Below are 12346 nucleotides of genomic sequence, written 5' to 3' on the forward strand. Positions count from 1 at the left end.
TTGTATAGTGTGTATAATTAATACTTGGGAACCTGGTTGTACATATGTGAATAAGTTGATAAGTGCTTTGTAACAGTATCTACACTGTTATAATACAAACCTTGGATTTGCTGACTGTGTCAGGAGTGAAACGTAATAATGGTTCAGATATTCTACATGCAACAAGTGTATTGTGTCCTTTTTTATCTGCAATTCTGAAACTGAAATGCTTTTATTAGCCAGTAGGATTTTAAAATAATGAGGAACTTGCACAGACTTTTCATGTGCCTTAGTTTTTTAAGATGGTTCACTGGAATATGCAACATAAACAGTAAAGTAATGATACAGAAAAAAAAACTAACTAACACAATGGACCCATTAGCAGAGCTTCAAAGCACACAAACCAAAAACTAGTAGAAGTGAAAGGAAAAATAGACAAATTCACAATTGCAGTTGGAGATTTTTAATACTCCTTTTTCAGAAATCAGTAATTATCTAAAGTACTTGACAATGTTATTCAACCAATTTAGAGAACAGTCCACCCAATGGTGGAATGGAAAATTCTCTTAAAGGGCACAGAGATCATTTATGATGATCATTAATCCAGAGTCAAATTCTGGATCATAAAACAAGTCTCAATATATGTAGAAGGAAAGAAGCCATACAGAATGGGTTCAATTGAACAAAGTAAAGCATACTCACAGCTGGGTACATCAGGAAACCCCATTTGAACATTGACTTTGGAATTAAAATTAAGGACAGGACTGTAAAATAGGTACAGTGTGTGTGTGTGGAAGCAGTACTTGTGGGAAGGGGGAGAGTGAATGAAGGAGATGAAGGTGAGGGAATGTGGTTGATGGACTTCATATACATACATGAAATAGAATGATGAAAACTCTTGCAAGTGATTTAAGTAGGGCAAGAGAAAGTGGGAGGGAATGGTGGGAATGATCTAACCAATGTGCAATGTAAAGCTATTGGGAATTGGCACAATGAATCCCTCCTGTACAATGAACATATCCTAATAAAAGTGAAAAAAAAAGAAAATATGAGAGGTAGCATAATGTAAAGGAAAGTCTCTGTTCAGCATTTTTAGAAAGTACCAATGGAGCCAGTCTGACTAAAGCAGAGGAATTGTGTTGTGGTGCAAGGGGAATTAAGACTGGTGTGTTAGGTGTGAACAAATTGTGGCTTGTCTACAATGAAATCTAAGTCTAGATTCAATAATAAACAATGGTATAACCTCCCCACTCCGCCCCCCACCAAAAAAGATAGTATTTTTCTTAGGCTCTATCTGCGAGGGTACCTAGATAAGCTTTAGGACATCTGTGACGTCTCTATCCATTTTATATAAGACAGTGCCTACTCCTGGCCAAGGTCTGGCCAATCCTATGTAAATCTCCTCCCCTGAGGGTGGAGATTTAAACTGCACATTAACCAACACTCCTGTCCCCCCATCCCCCAGCTCCACAGTGGTCTGCTCTGGTGTCAGTGTTCTAGGCAGAACTTTAAGTGTTTGTTGTCTTTGGAGGTTCAGCCTGGCCTTGGCAACTGCCAAAGCAGCTTCAAAGCTATGGATGGGCCCAAAGGTGTTCTGATGTTCTTGGTCCTAAAAGAATTTTGCAGGGTTATGACAACAGACCCTACAGAATTGAGACAAAAACCCCATGATTTTCCATGGGAACCAATGATATGTGTAACTAGTGAACTTTTTTCTATTCCATTGTTTTTATGGAGAAGTTTTCAATCAGTTAAAAACTAACTTTATGTGTGAAGAGAAAAACAGCTTGCTCTAAAGCTTTCTAGACTAATTGAAGAAAAATGTGAGCTACTTGAAAAAGTTAGCCTTGTTCAAAAACAGCATGATGGCTTACTGTCACCTTTATAGGAACCCAGCTCAATAAAAGCGTAGACCTCAGAGGCAGCCTGCGAAAAACTGGACATATCCAAGTCTAAACTAGAGGCAGTAGTCCTGCTAGAAATAGAGTTGACAGAAGAGAAATGTAAGTATTATACACAAGTTGAATAGAATGTGGAAATGTCAAAAATGTTACAGTCCCTAGAAGATGAATCAAAATCTCTCAAATCAAAAGTAGCTACTTCCAAGATGACCTTAAGAATATTTCAAGCCAATGAAGCAAATCTTAAGGACTCAATAACACAGGCTTTGAGTGAAAATTCCCAGCTTCAGGAAAGTTGCAAACAGCTTTTACAAGAAGCTGAAGTGTGGAAGGAACAAGTGAGTGTACTTAATAGACAGTAACACTTGAAGATGCTGTGATATCTGCAGGATGAATTCTAAAAGATAAAGAAGATAACATCATGTCTCTAACTGAAGACATTCTAAGATGGAAGTCTGGGCCATTGTTCTTGAAGTACACATAACACATGATGGTAACTTGGAAACAGTAATGAACTGTGGTTCAGGAAATTGTACTCACTTAGATAATCAGACCAAAGTAGCTTTGCAGAAACTGATGTATACTGTGAAATTAAACGGTTCCTTAAAATCCTTAGAATGAGAAAAAGACCAAGTTTATATTCAATTAGATGAAGTCAAGAGAGCAAGCAAAGATCTGACAGAGCATATTAAAAATGTCCAGAGAGAAAAAGTAATTTTATAGTCCGAAAATACACAGTTTGAAATTGAGAATGAGAAGTTTTGGCAGAAAGCTAAAAAAATTACTGAACTGTTTGAAGAAAATGGAATGAAATTCTACAGGAAATTAATGGTAGAGAATGATTACCAGTGAGACACAGAGAAGAAACTTTCCAAAGTAGAAGAAAATATCAGCCACACAGCTGAAGAGCTGGAGACCAATAAAAAGGTAGCCAGAGGGCTCAAAGAAAAATTGGAGAGAATTCGAAGATGGCGGCTAGAGGTAGGAAGCAGAAAGCGACCCTCCTATAGTGAAATCTTGGAGAGACGCTGGAGACACACTTTGCAGGCATAATCACTGAGAAAAGGCATAACTTTGACGCCTCCACATCTCCAGCCAGCGCAGAGAATCTCCACTTCACGTTAAACAGAGAACCGAGGAGGGCCCCCGGGGCCGCCAGTGGCCGGCGCCCATACGGCTTGGGAAGACGCGGACCAGGTGAGCTTCGCAGTACCGCGGTAGCCCCACAGACAAGCCTGGGCCAGAGCAGCATAGCCCCCTGGACAGACGGACCTCCACCCGGGAAAAAAAGAGAAACTGAGTACTAAGCAATAAGAACAGTTAAGACATGCTGGAAAGAGGGTGGGGCGCCCTGAGCGCTGAAGATTGGGGGAAGGGAATCCTTCCCGGGACTGTAAATAAACAAGCTGGGCAGGCCGGAGAGCCTCTGGCGGGAGCGGGGCACGCGTAGCAACCAGGAGCGGGGACGCTTGTGAGAGGAGGGAAGACCCACTTCCCACATGAACTGTAAATAAACACGCAGGCCTGACAACGCGGGGCAGTGTCACCTTTCCCAGTGCTTGGAAAGGGGAAAGCCTGTAGCAGAGGCCCCGCACAGGAGAACTCTGAGCAAACAAAGCCTGTGGGACCAGGTGAGTGCTAGCTCACCCCAGAGATCTGCATAAATAACGCCGCCAGCTACAGGCTGAGAGCAGCAGGCAGGCAAGCCACAGTTGCAGATACCACTCTCAGAACTGCCTCCAGACGCTTTTTTTTCTTTTTCTCCCTACCTTTGATGAGAGAACAACCGAATTACACCTGCAAGCCGAAAAACTTACTGAAACTGTATTGCATTTGAACTGGGGACACTTGGTGGGGCTTTTTTTTTCTTCTGTGTGTGTGTGAGTGTAGTTTTGTTCTACTTTATGCATCCCCTTTGATGAGACAACTACAGAACAACATCTGAGGCACCAACTCCAGGACTGGAGATTGAGACGGACATCCAAATTATTAAGACTGAAATTGCATTGCATATAAACTTGGAAGTTTTTTGGTTTTTTTTTTTTAATTTTCTATTTTCCATTTTATTTTAATTCATTTTTAAATATAGATATTACTTTCATATACTTATTTTTTATTTTTTTATCTTTGATTTTCAATCCTCTGTCTCTCTATTGTCTGTTCAGCTTACTGTCGATTAGTACACTAACACTCCCTGTTTATACCTTTGAAACTCTCTTGTCTGATACCTTGTAATGCTTTCTCCCTCTTGTCTGTATATTTGTTTTCCCCTTTCCTTTAACTTCTTGCTTTCCATCTCAGCTCACTCTTCCATTCTCAATATTATCATTGTTATTATTACAAGCTAGAAAATACTTAATTACACACAGTACAGGGACAGTAACAACACCAAGGACAATGACAGGAAGACAGAAAAAACAAGGAAACCAGTTTCCCCAAGCAAAAAATTAGTACAGGAACCAGAGGGGAATGAAGAGAACAGAAACTCAGATCCAGACTCCAACAAAATGAAGATAAACTATGCCAAAGGACCCAATGAAGCCCAGAAGAATAATTTAAAAGAAGACATACTACAAGTACTCAATGAGAATTTTAGAGATGATACTGGATAGGGTCAACCAAAATGTACAGGAGACACTCAAGAAATTCCAAGACAATAAAAATAGAGAATTTGAAAAAGCAAAAGAAGAAATAAAGGAAACCAAAGAAGCACTGTATAAACAACAAAGTGAAAGAGAGAACACAATGAATAAATGGATAAATGAACTCAGGACAAAAATAGACAACAATAAAGAAGAAAACAGCCAGGATATGGAAAACCTCAGAAAAAAGAACGAAACAGAACTGCAAAACAAAACAGAAGGCCAATCCAGCAGAATAGAACAAACAGAAGACAGAATCTCAGAACTTGAAGATGAAATGGTAATTAAAGGAAAAACTGAAGAACTATTAATTAAACAACTCAAGACCTGTGAAAAGAAAATGCAAGAACTCACTGACTCCATCAAAAGACCAAACTTGAGAATCATGGGCATTGAAGAAGGAGAAGAGGTGCAAGCGAAGGGAATGCGTAACATATTCAACAAAATAATAACGGAAAATTTCCCAAATCTAGAGAAAGATATTCCCATATAAATGCAAGAGGCCTCCAGGACACCAAACAGACCAGATCAAAATAGAACTACTCCACGACATATCATCATTAAAACAACAAGTTCAGAAACTAAAGAAAGAATATTGAAGGCTGTAAGAGAGAAAAAACAAGTAACATACAAAGGTAAACCCATCAAAATCACAGCAGACTTCTCAACAGAAACATTAAAAGCAAGAAGAGCGTGGGGTGAGATCTTCCGGGCACTGAATGAAAATAACTTCAACCCCAGGATACTCTACCCAGCAAAGCTATCATTCAAAATAGACGGAGCAATAAAAGTCTTCCATGATAAGCAGAAACTAAAACAATATGTGACCACAAAGCCACCATTACAAAAGATTCTGCAAGGGATCCTGCACACAGAAAGTGACACCCAACTTAACCATGAAAAGGCAGGCAGCACCAAACCACAGGATAAGAAAAAGCAAGACAGTAGAGAGTAACATCAAGTTAGGTACACACAATCAAACCTTCAAATAACTAAGACAACTAAATGGCAGGAATCACCACATACCTATCAGTACTAACACTTAATGTTAATGGACTTAATTCACCCATCAAAAGACACCGTTTGACAAAATGGATTAAAAAAGAAGATCCAACAATTTGTTGCTTACAGGAGACTCATCTCACCGACAGAAATAAGCATATGCTTAGGATGAAAGGCTGAAAGAAGATTTACCAAGCCAATGGCCCCCGAAAACAAGCAGGAGTAGCAATACTTATCTCTGACAAAGTAGACTTCAAACCTATATTGATCAAACGAGACAAAGAAGGACATTCCATACTAATAAAAGGGGAAATAGACCAAAAGGAAATAATAATCATCAATCTGTACGCACCCAATGTCAATGCACCCAATTTCATCAAACATACCCTGAAAGACCTAAAAGCATATATAAACGCCAACACAGTGGTTGTGGGAGACTTTAACACTCCATTATCATCAATAGATAGGTCATCCAAACAAAAACTCAATAAAGAAATCCAAGATCTAAAATATGCAATAGATCAAGTGGACCTAGTAGATGTCTACAGAACATTTCATCCAACCTCTACACAATATACATTCTTCTCAGCAGCCCATGGAACCTTCTCCAAAATAGATCATATCCTAGGGCACAAAGCAAGCCTCAGCAAATAAAAGAAAATAGAAATAATACCATGCATACTATCTGACCACAATGCAGTAAAAGTAGAACTCAACAACAAAAGTAAAGACACAAAACATGCAAACAGCTGGAAACTAAATAACTCATTACTTAATGAAGAATGGATCATCGATGCAATAAAAGAGGAAATTAAAAAGTTCCTAGAAGTCAATGAAAATGAAAACACAACTTACCGGAACCTATGGGACACAGCTAAGGCAGTCTTGAGAGGAAAGTTTATAGCCATGAGTGCACATATTAAAAAGATTGAAAGATCCCAAATCAATGACCTAATGATACATCTCAAACTCCTAGAAAAACAAGAACAAGCAAATCCCAAAACAAATAGAAGGAGAGAAATAATAAAAATAACAGCTGAAATCAACGAAATAGAAACCAAAAAAACCATACAAAGAATTAATGAAACAAAAAGTTGGTTCTTTGAAAAAATAAACAAGATCGATAGACCCCTGGCAAACCTGACTAAAATGAGGAGAGAAAAAACCCAAATTAGTAGAATTAGGAATGCAAAAGGGGAGATAACAACAAACACCATGGAAGTCCAGGAAATCATCAGAGACTACTTTGAGAACCTATATTCAAATAAATTTGAAAATCTAAAAGAAATGGACAGATTTCTAGATACATGTGATCATCCAAAACTGAACCAGGAGGAAATTAATCACCTGAATAGACCTATAACACAAAATGAAATTGAAGCAGCAATCAAGAGTCTCCCCAAAAACAAAAGTCCAGGACCTGATGGATTCTCTGCTGAATTCTATCAGACCTTTAGAGAAGAACTGATACCAACCCTCCTTAAACTGTTCCATGAAATAGAAAGGGAAGGAAAACTGCCAAACACATTTTATGAAGCCAGTATTACACTTATCCCCAAACCAGGCAAAGACACCTCCAAAAAGGCGAACTATAGGCCAATCTCCTTAATGAACATTGATGCAAAAATCCTCAACAAAATAATGGCAAATCGAATTCAGCAACACATCAAAAAAATTATTCACCACGACCAGGTAGGCTTCATCCCAGGGATGCAGGGGTGGTTCAGCATACGAAAATCAATAAACGTAACAAACCACATTAACAGAAGCAAAGACAAAAACCACTTGATCATCTCAATAGATGCAGAAAAAGCCTTTGATAAGATCCAAGATCATTTCATGATAAAAGCTCTAAGAAAACTAGGAATAGAAGGAAAGTTCCTCAACATTATAAAAGCTATATATGACAAACCTACAGCCAGCATTATACTTAATGGAGAAAAATTAAAACCATTCCCTCTAAAATCAGGAACCAGACAAGGATGCCCACTATCTCCACTCCTATTCAACATAGTACTGGAATTCCTAGCCAGAGCAATTAGGCAAGAAGAAGGAATAAAAGGAATACAAATAGGTAAAGAAACTGTCAAAATATCCCTATTTGCAGACGACATGATCCTATACCTTAAAGACCCAAAAAACTCTACTCAGAAGCTTCTAGACATCATCAATAGCTATAGCAAGGTAGTAGGATATAAAATCAACATAGAAAAATCATTAGCATTTCTATACACTAACAATGAGCAAACGGAAAAAGAATGCATGAAAACAATTCCATTTACAATAGCCTCAAACAAAATCAAATACCTAGGTGTAAACCTAACAAAAGATGTGAAAGACCTCAATAAGGAAAACTAAACACTTCTGAAGAAAGAGATTGAGGGAGACTATAGAAAGTGGAGAGATCTCCCATGCTCATGGATTGGTAGAATCAACATAGTAAAAATGTCGATACTCCCCAAAGTAATCTACATGTTTAATGCAATTCCCATCAAAATTCCAATGACATTCATTAAAGAGATTGAAAAATCTACTGTGAAATTTACATGGGAACACAAGAGGCCACGAATAGCCAAGGCAATACTCAGTCAAAAGAACAATGCAGGAGGTATCACAATACCTGACTTCAAACTATATTACAAAGCAATAACAATAAAAACAGCATGGTACTGGCACAAAAACAGACATGAAGACCAGTGGAACAGAATAGAGGATCCAGATATGAAGCCACACAACTATGAGCAACTTATCTTTGACAAAGGAGCTAAAAATATACGATGGAGAAATAGCAGCCTCTTCAACAAAAACTGCTTTGAAAACTGGTTAGCAGTCTGCAAAAAACTGAAACTAGATCCATGTATATCACCCTATACAAAGATTAACTCAAAACGGATCAAGGATCTTAATATCAGACCCCAAACTCTTAAGTTGATACAAGAAAGAGTAGGAAATACTCTGGAGTTAGTAGGTATAGGTAAGAACTTTCTCAATGAAACCCCAGCAGCACAGCAACTAAGAGATAGCATAGATAAATGGGACCTCATAAAACTAAAAAGCTTCTGTTCATCAAAAGAAATGGTCTCTAAACTGAAGAGAACACCCACAGAGTGGGAGAAAATATTTGCCAATTATACATCAGACAAAGGACTGATAACCAGAATATACAGGGAACTTAAAAAACTAAATTCTCCCAAAACTAATGAACCAATAAAGAATGGGCATGTGAACTAAACAGAACTTTCTCAAAAGAAGAAATTCAAATGGCCAGAAAACACATGAAAAAATGCTCACCATCTCTAGCAATAAAGGAAATGCAAATTAAAACCACACTAAGATTCCACCTCACCCCTGTTAGAATAGCCATCATCAGCAACACCACCAACAACAGGTGTTGGCAAGGATGCGGTGAAAAACGAACCCTCTTACACTGTTGGTGGGAATGTAGACTAGTACAACCACTCTGGAAAACAATTTGGAGGCTACTTAAAAAGCTGGACATCGATCTACCATTTGATCCAGCAATACCACTCTTGGGGATATACCCAAAAGACTGTTACTCCAGAGGCACCTGCACATCCATGTTTATTGCGGCACTATTCACAATAGCCAAGTTATGGAAACAGCCAAGATGCCCCAGCACTGACGAATGGATTAAGAAAATGTGGTATCTACACACAATGGAATTTTATGCAGCCTTGAAGAAGAACGAAATGTTATCATTCGCTGGTAAATGGATGGAATTGGAGAACATCATTCTGAGTGAGGTTAGCCTTGCCCAGAAGACCAAAAATCGTATGTTCTCCCTCCTATGTGGACATTAGATCAAGGGCAAACACAACAATGGGATTGGACTATGAGCACATGATAAAAGCGAGAGCACACAAGGGAGGGGTGAGGATAGGTAAGACACCTAAAAAACTAGCTAGCATTTGTTGCCCTTAATGCAGAGAAACTAAAGCAGATACCTTAAAGCAACTGAGGCCAATAGGAAAAGGGGACCAGGAACTAGAGAAAAGGTTAGATCAAAAAGAATTAACCTAGAAGGTAACACCCATGCACAGGAAATCAATGTGAGTCAATGCCCTGTGTAGTTATCCTTATCTCAACCAGCAAAACCCCTTGTTCCTTCCTATTATTGATTATACTCTCTCTACAACAAAATTAGAAATAAGGGCAAAATAGTTTCTGCTGGGTACTGAGGGGGGGGAGCAGGAGGGGGTGGAGTGGGTGGCAAGGGAGGGGGTGGGGGCAGGGGGGAGAAATGAACCAAGCCTTGTATGCACATATGAATAATAAAAGAAAAATGAAAAAATAAATAAATAAATAAATAAATAAATAAATAAAAAGAAAAATTGGAGACCCAATCATTATTATTAAAGGGAAATTATTTCCTATGAGAAGAAAGTTTGTTTTAATTGGTTGGTATCCCAGGATGCTGAAAAACAGCTCAAGTATCTTAGACAAATAAATGCCAATAGACAAAAGTTAATGAAAACGGAGTTGGAATTTAAACTTTTAGAAGAAGATCCAAATGCGTCTGCAATTTCAAATGCAGCATATGGCAGGGTGCATTTTCCACATGGTGCCTCACCATTGGCTCAACCTTCATCTGAAAGAAATCTTTCCTCTCTCCATTTGTGTTCAAAGATCCATTCAGACCTCCACGTTGCTTCCACAGGGAAAAGAAACAGGTTCAAGAAGCCCAGATAATCCTCTGGACAATCACACTAGTAATGAAAGAGGAGACTCGAGCTATGATGAGTTGACTGGTCATCATAGGGCACCTCCCCAGAATGGGTCTCTGTTTCCTCCGTGCTAATAAAAGGGAAGAATGAGGATCCCTCCACTGGGCCAACCATGTGCTGATCCACTCTTCCTCTACAGAGTCATAATTCAAATGTGCCCAATTTATCTGTGCCTATTGATAGCAAAGTAGTGGGCCCTGGTTTTGTTCCTCCAATCAGAGGTCATTTGTTCCCAGTGAATACAAGGAGACAAATCATGGGAAGCGGTCTGCCTTTTCCTCTGCCTTTTCTAGACAACATGTCTGGAGCTTTTCAAGATCATTTCCCCGTAAGAGATGTGTTCCTGCTGTATCCAAGGAGCCAGTTTCTGAGAAAGGGGCCTCCTTTTCCTCCATCTCATCCAAGAAACATGTATGGAGCTGCTCAAATGTTTTTCCCTGCAGGATATGTGTTCCCAATGCAGCCAAAAACCCACTCTATGAGAAATGAGCCTCTTTTTTTTGCTCCACCTCTTCTAGGAAACATGTTTAGAGATCCTCAAGATAATTCTCCACCTGAGGATGTGTTTCCAGAGGATCCAGGCAGCCACTTCATTAGTGGAGGGGCTCTTATTCCTTTGCCTCCTCCAGGAAATATGTCTGGAGCTCCTCAAAATAATCTACTATAAGGGATGTGTCCCCAAAGTCTCTATAGAGACAGTTCATGAGAAGGAGGCCTCCTTTTTCTTCTTCCTCCAGGAACCGTGGCTGAAGCTCCTCAATCTTCTTTTCCATCAGGGAATGTGTTCCCAAAATATGCATATTGCCAATTCATTTCCTCTGTTCTCTGCAGGAGACATGTCTGAAATAGCTTGATTTTATTTTCCACCACGGCACTTCCCTGGCCCACCACATCCTCCACTCGCAATGAGAAATGTCTGTTCACTTCGTGGTTTCCTCAATCATCTTTCCACCAAGAGCTGGATGTCTGCCCTCTGTACCCACATTACCAAAGCAGAAGTGAGTATTCTTCAGGTCAATCACACCTGGAAATTATCCTGCTACTGAACCTCTAGACCCAAGAGAAGAAACCTGGCAATATTTTGATCTCCTTTCAAAATATTTTGGACTGCTCTCTTGTTTTCAGTTTGAATTCCTGCTGTTACTTACTCATTTTTTACCTTAAATTGAAGCTTAATAGAATTATAAGTCTCAGGATAGTATTGTATAGATGATTTAAATATAAATCTTATTATTTTACTTCCATTCTATTTTATTTAGATAGTATATTTTATTTTCACTTAATTCTACATAGTATAATCATTTTAATTTGATTATTTAATCCACTATTACATAAACAATAGTTGGAGCTTTACCTATGTAACTTGCAGTATGGATATTTTAAACCTCAACAGCTGTGCCTTCATGCCAAGAAATGTGTTTACTATAATTGTAGACCAACATGAAAGTAAGAGCTTTCTTGAAAATACTTTTGACTTCTGTCTCATTTTCAGTTGAAATTACTATTGTTATTTTGTCATTACATTTTTACCTCAAATTGAAGCATAATAGAATTATAATTGTCCAGATGGTATTTTATAAATCTATGATTAAAATATGAATCTTTTCATTTTATTTCCATTCTATTTACATAGTATATTTTATTTGCATTTTATTCTAAACAGTATAACTTTTAATTTGATTATTTAACCATGATTGCATAAATAATAATTAGTTTTATGTATGTAATCTTGCAATAGGGCTATTTTAAATTCCAAAGGTTTTATCTCTATACCAAAAAAAATTGTTTACTATATTATAAACCAATGTAAAAGTAACATCTCTTTTCAAAGTATTTTAACTTCTCTCTCATTTTCAGTTTAAATTAAATACTGTTATTTAGTCATTAAACTTTATGTGAGATTGAAGCTTAATGGAATGATAACACAGAAGATATTTTATAAATAAATGATTTAAATGTGAATTTATTTTATTTATATGGTACATTTTATTTTCATTTTATTCTAGATAGTATAGCTATTCTAATTTGATTGTTCAATCCACTATCAAATTAAAAAAATTGGAGTTTTATGTATGTA

General features: G+C 37.9%; 1 pseudogene; it reads left to right on the plus strand.

The window, feature by feature from the left end:
• Positions 1–1552: 1552 nt before the first annotated feature.
• On the plus strand, positions 1553–10343 carry LOC109679088 (melanoma inhibitory activity protein 2-like; annotated as a pseudogene).
• Positions 10344–12346: the final 2003 nt, after the last annotated feature.

The sequence above is a fragment of the Castor canadensis genome, chromosome 4 (assembly GCF_047511655.1).
Source record: "Castor canadensis chromosome 4, mCasCan1.hap1v2, whole genome shotgun sequence".
Classification (NCBI taxonomy): Eukaryota; Metazoa; Chordata; class Mammalia; order Rodentia; family Castoridae; genus Castor; species Castor canadensis.